Genomic DNA, 9,573 nt, shown 5'->3' with positions numbered 1-9,573 from the left:
TCTGTGTGCAGTCACTGCAGTGCTCGACAAATTTGGAACCTGCCTTCATTCTTTAGATTTCTTGTGTGCAGATTGCATTTGCGGGCCTCTAGCATTTTGCCTCCATCGAAACGTGACCGCCTCAGCCAGGTTAGAGCCCGCATCTTACGGGCCAGCAGCCGAGCACCATAACCACTGAACCACCGTGGCGGCTCATGTGTTGTGTATGCCGTAGTGCTGGAAAACTATAAACTTAAATTTAGGATGTTAACTAGCCCAACAATTAACTGTATTGTTCATAATACCCCTGCTTGTTTCTGAATGGCCAACTAGGTTGCACTCCTACTTTGTATATTTTTTGCAAGTTTCTGCACGTAATGAATTCCTTATATTGTGAAATACAAAGTCTAGGTACTGCATATTTTCAAGGTATGCTATTCTTGTTGTGTAAATAGTTTACTGAAGTGTTTGATATTTGTAACATGCAAGTTCAGAGGTGTGTGTGTTTTCATGCTATGATAATGCGCCTAGTAACTGTTCAAAACATTAGCTATGGTTTTTGTTCCTGAGTAGCCAAAATAGGCTGCATGTGTGCTGTTTTGTAGATTGTTGCAAGTTTCTTTGTAAAGTAATTAAATAATATAATCATATTTATAAAGTAATTAAATAATATAAATCATATTAGTGAAATGTAAGCTCACATGGCACATTTTTCAAGCTGTGCTAATGTGTTCATGTAATATTAAGTGTATTATATGTCTGCTTCCTTTTTCTAAGTTATATTTGTGAAACTAGCTGTATGCCAAGCTAAAGTGCAGTTATACAGCAGTCTGAAGCTTGATGCTAGTGTAGTTGATTCAGTTCTTGACAAATAAAATAGCGTTATCAGAAACAAATGATGGCTACTTGTGATGTGCACCCATATATATAAATCATTCTAATTGTCAGAATAACCACGTGCAGTGGTATCTTCAGGTTACGGCAGCTTGTAGCATCTAGATGATCAAGAGCACTAGTAGAGAGCTGATGAATATTACATAAAGAACTTGTTTAGAGTAAGCGGTCTGAAAAGTATGGAAAAACAATGTGTTGTGCTGTGCAGCCTTGTAAGTATTTGTATTCTATAGCACAGCACCGCATCACTGTGTAGCAAGGAGTAATGGTCAGTTGCTCATTCTTGCGACCTTAAACTGCCGTAACCGTTGTGGTATGAGGATACCATTGCAGACTGTTTAGCCTTTCACGAGATTATTTTATTGACCAGCAACCATTGATAGCTGAAATATTTCAGTGATTTAGAATGCGGTCTCAAAGTTTCTGAAATGTTATGACAGCATTGCGGCAATATTGCAGTGACATTGTCGTGGGAACGTTGCATGTGTGCAAATAAAAAGTTGTAGCAATGTTGCATTTATATTGTCTCCAGAAGTTGCTTTAACATTGACTGAAAGTTGATGTAACATTGGAGCAATATTGTCTCAACGTTGTCTTATGTATGTTGCGTTAACGTTGCAAAAAGAGGACGCTAGCCACGTTAAGGCAATGTTAGAAGCTAACGTTGTGGCCACACTGAGGCAACAAAGCGTGCTACTAGGGAAGCCGCTTCGGAACAGGTCCCACGTCGTCAAGGTGGCTTCTCGATTCTCGAACCACGTCTTGGCGGCGTCCTCCAATGCGAAATAGACATGTCGCAGCTTGTCGTCGCTCTCCCAGCTGTTAAACGTAGCGATCCTCTCATACGTCTCCAGCCAGCTTTCCGGGTCCTCAAATGTGGAACCGCGGAACGTCGGTGGTTCCCTGGGCTGCTGAAGAATTATTGGGGCCGCTGCGGCTGCCATTGGGGATGTCTTGGTCGTTTCTGGACGATCTTCTTGGACTGTCTTCTTGGTCGTATCTGGTAGAAGACCGTGTTCCGGGGGCAGCTGTTGAAGACGGCAGCTTGCTCGATGGTCCGGAACTACGTTGGTGTTCTCTTTGCGGTCCGGGCTTGGATCACGGCTTGTCGGGGGCGTCCGGTACATGAACGAAAAGCACCTCCACCAGATGTCACGTGGTGGTGACGTTGAAGAACACAGTAGCAATACCATGAAAGACAAAACTAACTTTTATTGGGCGAACCTGTGCCCACAAAAACAGGCTACACTTATAGCACAACGATAGCGGCGAACATGGTCGGCGATCGTCGAAAATCTGATCAACGGGTCAAGCGCGTCGGCTTTTATACATCAATCGTCGAATGTTCCAGACTAATCGCTGGGACCCGCGTGTTTTCCACAAAGTTCTACGGTATTCGCGTCGCGCACTCATGCAATCAGTTTTCACAAGGTTCGGTCACACACAGCGGATGGAACCATCGAAAACATTCCAGAAACTTCCGATACATGCAGGCACGTCCTGCGCCGTTCGATGACATTTGTTAGGCGGTGAAACGTGTCGCCCGGTAAAGACAAGTACACATGTCAATACGTGTACGTGTAGTATATAAAGAGAAATTCTTCATTCACATGCAAAAACGTTTCCTAAATAATGCATTCACATTTGCTGCAATGCATATAAAATGAAATATTTGTTATGCAGACATCTCCACGGCCCGGTCTAATTGGACGCGCGAGAAATCTGTACGAGAAAGAAGGTGGGCCACTAGGAGGTGGTTGCGATCAAGACCATGCAGCCACTGTCGAAGATGTGCATGACATCAATCTATAGCAAGCAGCGATGGTGAAGGGTGCTGTTATCCAACAGATCTCGACAGTGATGATGAGACAATTGGCTTTACCTTGATTGCATCGGTATGTATAAACTTAGCCAATACATACACTGTAAAAAATTGCGTTTTTTTATGGCAGATATGCCGTAAAATATGCCAAATCTGTACCGTAAATTAGAAAGCAGCGCCACCGCCGTTAAAAAGCTTCGAGAGCCTGCAGAGGGACGAAGAGAGAGGAGTTTAGAGAGAAGAAGGACGAGCTGCGCGGATGCTCATTGGCGCGCCGGCCGTTCGCGGCGCGTGAAACGCGCATGCGCTAAGGCATTAAACGCGTGCTGTAGAAGGCAAGACGCACGCTACAGCAACTTCGGCCGTCCCGGCGCCGCGGCTTTGGAGCCAAGTGGAAATCGTACAAGTGCACACAAAGAACGGTTGGTCGCCTTGTAAGTGCAGGTAGGTCGAGTCATTATGCACGGGTCAATGGTGTTCTGCGAAGCGTATGCGATCTCGTTTGAGTGTTGAGCTAGCTGTTGAGCTTGCCAAGTCCGCGATGTTGCCTGCGGAACGCTTCCGCGCCACTCTTCGGCTTCGCCATGTTTGCTTTCTCCCGCTTTTGATTTAAACGGGTTTGGCACATTCATTGACGTGCGCACGTCGTAGTGCTGTTGCGAATTGTTCGCTATCCAGTCTGAGCACTAGACGTGATGCGGTGCTCTTCGTCACTTTTGCATGCTTTCGTGCGCCCGCTGCCGCCTTTGTTTGTTGTGAGCGTTGTGGCCTTCTTCGCAGATCGCAGCGCGGCGGCGGCAGCAGGGGTGGCAGCGCCATTGGGGAAGTCGAGGTGGTTCACGTTGCGGCTTCCTCAACTATGTTTCTCTTCTCCGCCCGTCACCGCAGGAACTCTGGACGTTCTCTCTTTGGTGTGCTCGCATGCCACGGACTGTGTGCGACGCATCTGCAGCCATGTCTCATTGTAAAACAGGTTCATTTGATTTGAGGACACACCGCTTTCTCCATGCAAAATCGCGGCAGGTACGTGCATTCAAAGTACATTTGACATTTCGTTGACTATAAGTGGTGCCAAAAAGCTTCAATTTTTATTGGATAAGTACTTTAAGAAGTTGTAATGTAGCAGCCGTATAGCCCAGAGTGTTTTGATGATTTACCTTAAGGAATTACATGAGGCACTTGCAGTTATGGGCTGTCCTATATTACACGCCCTAGCAAAAATACCAATAGGATTTTCTATTGGTCCAATACAAAATCTCTATAGGTTCTATGGGAAATCTATTGGAGCTCTATAGGCTGTATAGGAATTCTATTGGAACCAATAGAGACCAATAGCTGCCACCTATTAGTCCTTCATTGGACCAATAGAAGTTGTATTGGACCAATAGGTGCCACCTATTAGTCTTCTATTGGACCAATAGAAATTGTATTGGACCAATAGATGCCACCTTCTAGTCTCTTATTGGACCAATAGAAGTTGTATGGTACAATAGGTGCCACCTATTGGTCTTTTATTGGATTAATAAAGAATGTATTAGTCCACTAGCTGCCACCTATTCATCTCTTATTGGACTAACAGAGAGTGTATCAGTTCAATAACTCCCACCTATCTATGTCTTGTTAAACCGATAGAAGGTGTGTCAGTCCAATAGCAGACAGTTATTGGTCCCTTATTAGATCAACAGAGTGGGTATGTGATAACTGACAGCTGTATTCGCCTTGTTTATATGCATGGCTAAGAGGGAGATTGGTTCAATAGCCATTTCTGATAAGACTGCATCATCTGATGCCCAATAATTACTTTTCTGTTAGCAGAACAAAAGTAATAAAATTCTCAGCTATTGGTCTACTGAAGGCAAATTGGGAGTGCAACTCATACACAGAACTGATAGCTATAATTCTGATCTTGTACATTTATTAGAAAAAGGGCCATGTAGGTGATGGATATAGTAACTGTTATAGGACAAATAAAAAAAAATCAAAATGGTCCAGCAGGTGGCAGCCGCTTGTTGCAACAATACAGGCTGGAATGTGTATATTCTTGTTCATCACTACGTGGTGCTTCCTAGCTACAAGTGCATGTTGTCTAAGTAGTATTCCAAAAGCAACGGCATCATGCAGACACAGGCAAGCGTGTTACATTCTACGAGAAGGCTGCCAAAAAATGCTGGCAATGACACAAACAACGAACAAACTTCACAAAAAAAAATACCTTTATTATATGGGCACAAATGCACATTCAGAGAGATACTAATGTCACTTGCACAGTGAAGGGTTACGGTTATGCATGGATGGCACACATCATTTCCAATATGTGTTGCAGATACCAAAATGAGAAAAACAGCATTTATACACAGGAATAACAGAACGTGGACAAGTTACATTTAGTTCCTTGCATATATTCAAATAATACATTTCAGCAACAAGCATGTTAAACATGCAGAGAGCACATGTATCATGGTACACACACAAAAATATAAGGTGTTCAAGAAGAAACAAAATTTTTGATATTACATCTTTATTATTGTAATATGCGTGGGATCTGCATATTCTTTTTAATATCTGAGGAGTTCTATAGAGATTTATACAGTATCAGTGGCACCCACAATGATAATGGACGAGAGAATAGTCTAGAGGAATTTGAAATCCCACAAGTAACGCTGGAAGAAGTAAAGAAAGCTTTGAGAGATATGCAAAGGGGGAAGGCAGCTGGGGAGGATCAGGTAACAGCAGATTTGTTGAAGGATGGTGGGCAGATTATTCTAGAAAAACTGGCCACTCTGTGTACGCAATGCCTTATGACCTCGAGCGTACTGGAATCTTGGAAGAACGCAAACATAATCCTAATCCATAAGAAAGGGGATGCCAAAGCCTTGAAAAATTATAGACCGATCAGTTTACTGTCCATTGCCTACAAAGTATTTACTAAGGTCATCGCAAATAGAATCAGGAACACCTTAGACTTCTGTCAACCAAAGGAACAGGCAGGATTCCGTAAAGGCTACTCAACAATAGACCATATTCACACTATCAATCAGCTGATAGAGAAATGTGCTGAATGTAACCAACCCTTATATATAGCTTTCATTGATTACAAGAAAGCGTTTGATTCTGTCGAAACCTCAGCAGTCATGGAGGCATTATGGAATCGGGGTATAGACGAGCCGTATGTGAAAATACTCAAAGATATCTATTGCGGCTCCACAGCCACCATAGTCCTCCATAAAGAAAGCCACAAAATCCCAATAAAGAAAGGCGTCACGCAGGGAGATACGAGCTCTCCAATGCTATTCACAGTGTGTTTACAGGAGATATTCAGAGACCTGGATTGGGAAGTGGGGATAAGAGTTAATGGAGAATACCTTAGTAACTTGCGATTCACTGATGATATTGCCTTGCATAGTAACTCAGGGGACCAATCGTAATGCATGCTCACTGACCTGGAGAGGCAAAGCAGAAGGGTGGGTCTAAATATTAATCTGCAGAAAACTAAAGTAATGTTTAACAGTCTCAGAAGAGAACAGCAGCTTACGATAGGTCGCGAGGCACTGGAAGTAGTAAGCGAATACATCTACTTAGGGCAGGTACTGACCGCGGATCCGGATCATGAGACTGAAATAATCAGAAGAATAAAGATGGGCTGGAGTGCGTTTGGCAGGCATTCTCAGATCATGAACAGCAGGTTGCCATCATCCCTCAAGAGAAAAGTATATAACAGCTGTGTCTTACCAGTACTCTTGTACGGGGTAGAAACCTGAAGGCTTACGAAAAGGGTTCTGCTTAAATTGAGGACGACGCAACGAGCTATGGAAAGAAGAATGATGGGTGTAACGTTAAGGGATAAGAAAAGAGCAGATTAGCTGAGGGAAGAAATGCGAGTTTATGACTTCTTAGTTGAAATCAAGAAAATGAAACGGGCATGGGCAGGTCATGTAATGAGGAGGGAAGATAACCGATGGTTATTAAGGGTTACGGACTAGACTCCAAGTGAAGGGAAGCGTAGCAGGGGGCAGCAGAAAGTTAGGTGGGTGGTTGAGATTAAGAAGTTTGCAGGGACAACACGGCCACAATTAGTACATGACCGGGGTAGTTGGAGAAGTATGGGAGAGGCCTTTGCCCTACAGTGGGCATAACCAGGCTGATGATGATAAAATTCTGGCAGTGCCTTCTGGAATTCCAGCGGCGAACACTGGCAGATGCGAAAATGTCTAGGGGAGTGAGCCTGTCAAAGGTATTGCTGTAAAAACAGATATGCTGCAATTTCCGAGACTGTTGCACCTAATCCCGTTCATGCATATTAGGGATGTCAGCAATGTAAAGTGTTTTACCAACTTTCATCGCAACACAAACTCTGTCTACTTCGGCACCATACAAAAGCACTTCATCCCCAACATCAGTACAGATGTGCATGTGGTTCACTATCTTGTGCTTTCGACATACAAGCTTCCGACACAGAAGGACACACGTACCATCTTCCAGTACTAAAACATTGCTTAGTATGTGGTGCTCACCATTTTTAGATTTCAAATACGAGTTGCATGTTCTTTTTGTCCTTTGGTAGGTATTCACATAGAAAACTTGTCCTTTCAGGCATACCCTTTTGTGCTCCACAACATTCTTTGGACAGTAGCCTAATTTTTCAATGAAAACGGTCTGTGCACTTGAAATTTCTGTTGAAAACAAGCCCTTGCCTAGTGGCTTGTCTGGCGGGCTCTCTAAAGCACAGGCAGCAGTCATTTTTTGGCACAATGCACGTGCCTTCTCAGAAAAAGCCATGGATTGCAGCAGCTGCGAAAGTTGTAGGCGCATTGCGAAACGTTCGAGAACCTGCAGTGGCACTCCATTTGCATCACTAATCAAGTTCAACAATGTGCCGTTTCCAGATTCAAACACGAATGTTGAATGAGACCATAAAGGCCCGAGCTGCCGTACGCTCTGCGGAAGGTGGAGCAGCTGATGGACATTAAATGTCATAGCTGACTTTCCATACAGCTCTTCAACCTTATAAACGAATTTGGATAGGTTATCCATGGCTCCTTTGAGGTCATCTTTAGAAATTTTGTCCTTCAGTAAAAGAAAAATGCCATTGACGAGGAGGCACAGGTGCTCATGGTACTGTTTTGGTAGTATACCATCAAGGCATGGAACTGCATAGAATAAAAGCCACCACTTCCATTCACTAGCCTTCCACATGCTGCGGTCATCCAGTGCACGTGGCAGTCGAGTAAAAAATTAAGGTGGCCTTAGGTGCAACAGTCGTGCAGTCACTCTTTGAGACTTTGATGGCTCCCCAATGTATGCAGGTGACTGCACATGACTTAAACAAATCTCCACAAGTTGTTTGGTAACCCCTTCGAGGACTGCATGCATGTAATCAGGGCATACTCCCCCCACTAAGTCGAATTTTGGAAGCTGCGCAAGTGGTGTGGGTCCTTTGACACCATGTGAAGGTTCACCAGTTGACAGGGCCACTCAGATGTCCGACTTGACCTGACTTGTGGTGCGTACAGCTGGCACTTGACTTCCCAGCACTGGATACTTCATGGACCCTGAAATATTAAAGTAATCATACTATTCAGAGTACAGCACAAAATAACAAAGTCTTAACATCAGTTTCAGTGCAGTATATACGATTGACAGCATGCAGCTAAGGCAGGGGTAGGTCCAGAGAAGCCTTCTGAGGCAGAGGGGGGCTTGTTGCACTCTCGCTACTGAGGGCTTGCATGCCTCAGGCAGGGGAAGCGGTCCAAACACAAACAACCAAGCCCCTCTACCCCTCGGTTGTGCTATATATAAGGTGGCAGAGAATTTACACTTATTTTCTGGACAAAATTCACATGAAGGAGAACAGGCTACTCATTAACGTAGTCGATGTTAGCTGCGTAATTCAGATAACTGAGTTTGCACTAAATGACCACTATACAGAAACTGAACCACTCCTAGTTGCTCTGACATGCAGTGTAAGCAACGTTTATATAGACGAAAAACGTAACAGTGACTTACCTTTGTGTCTTTCGCCTTTGTGTAGACAAAAGCTGCATCCAAAATACCCATTGAACTGCTTTGAGTTCAGGACTGCTGCACGTGCTGGTGCATCCACACAGCAGCAAATCACTTCAATCCTTGACTCCAGCTTTTCTTCATTGCATTGCCACTTTATGGAACCTGTCTCAAGCACCTCCTTCACAAAAACTTCTAAAAATTTACTCATCTCCGGGTGTCCTTTTCCAAACCAGAGACCACCAAGTAAAACATTTCTCCAACGCAATGCTACCGGTAGCTCATTCATAACGCACTGGATGGGCCACAAGGCTGTCTTGTTACAGTTGAATACTTTGGCGCCATCAGTGTTGAATGTGAGGGATATATCACTCCACTGGCAGCCTTCCATGTGCTTTTGGTACAAGGCACCATCCGTGATGTCCGTCAATACACTTGCATCGCCAGAACTCTGTGATGGGCTCCCGCCTCGATTTTTCTTGCGAAGAGTATCCAGCAGTGTCACGGCTAATTCCTTCTTTGCAAGCAAAACTTCAATTTGTTCCTTTAAGTTCAATATTGCAAAGAAATTGTGCGCTGAATTCTGAGCGTCACAGTTTGCGCAAACGAAATCTCGTCGAGTCGGATTTGCAGCAGGAGTACTGCACGATGTGCAGAAGTAGTGGCGTCTAACCACCTGCCCTTGCCAGTTCTTCCAGGCCTTTCACAGCAAATACTGCGATGACGGCAGCACGTCAGCTCCCAGTAGAAGGTTCATCACGTGAACAAGCTTCTCCATATCACTCCAATTCAAACCAGCTGATGCCGAATATGCCATTAACACGACCATTGCATCGGCAACGCTTAACTCGGAGTTCGGCAAATGTTCATTGGAAAAC

The 9,573-nt window shown here is 44.2% G+C and overlaps 1 long non-coding RNA gene across 1 annotated transcript; it reads right to left on the bottom strand.

The window, feature by feature from the left end:
* Positions 1 to 4,885: 4,885 nt before the first annotated feature.
* Positions 4,886 to 9,276, bottom strand: LOC142587544 (uncharacterized). Its single transcript, XR_012829572.1, has 2 exons — positions 8,699 to 9,276; positions 4,886 to 8,244 (listed from the first exon to the last, which is right to left on the bottom strand). It is a non-coding gene; the product is annotated as an uncharacterized LOC142587544 (long non-coding RNA).
* Positions 9,277 to 9,573: the final 297 nt, after the last annotated feature.

The sequence above is a fragment of the Dermacentor variabilis genome, chromosome 7 (assembly GCF_050947875.1).
Source record: "Dermacentor variabilis isolate Ectoservices chromosome 7, ASM5094787v1, whole genome shotgun sequence".
Lineage (NCBI taxonomy): Eukaryota > Metazoa > Arthropoda > Arachnida > Ixodida > Ixodidae > Dermacentor > Dermacentor variabilis.
This window is presented reverse-complemented; position numbering and strand designations above follow the sequence as displayed.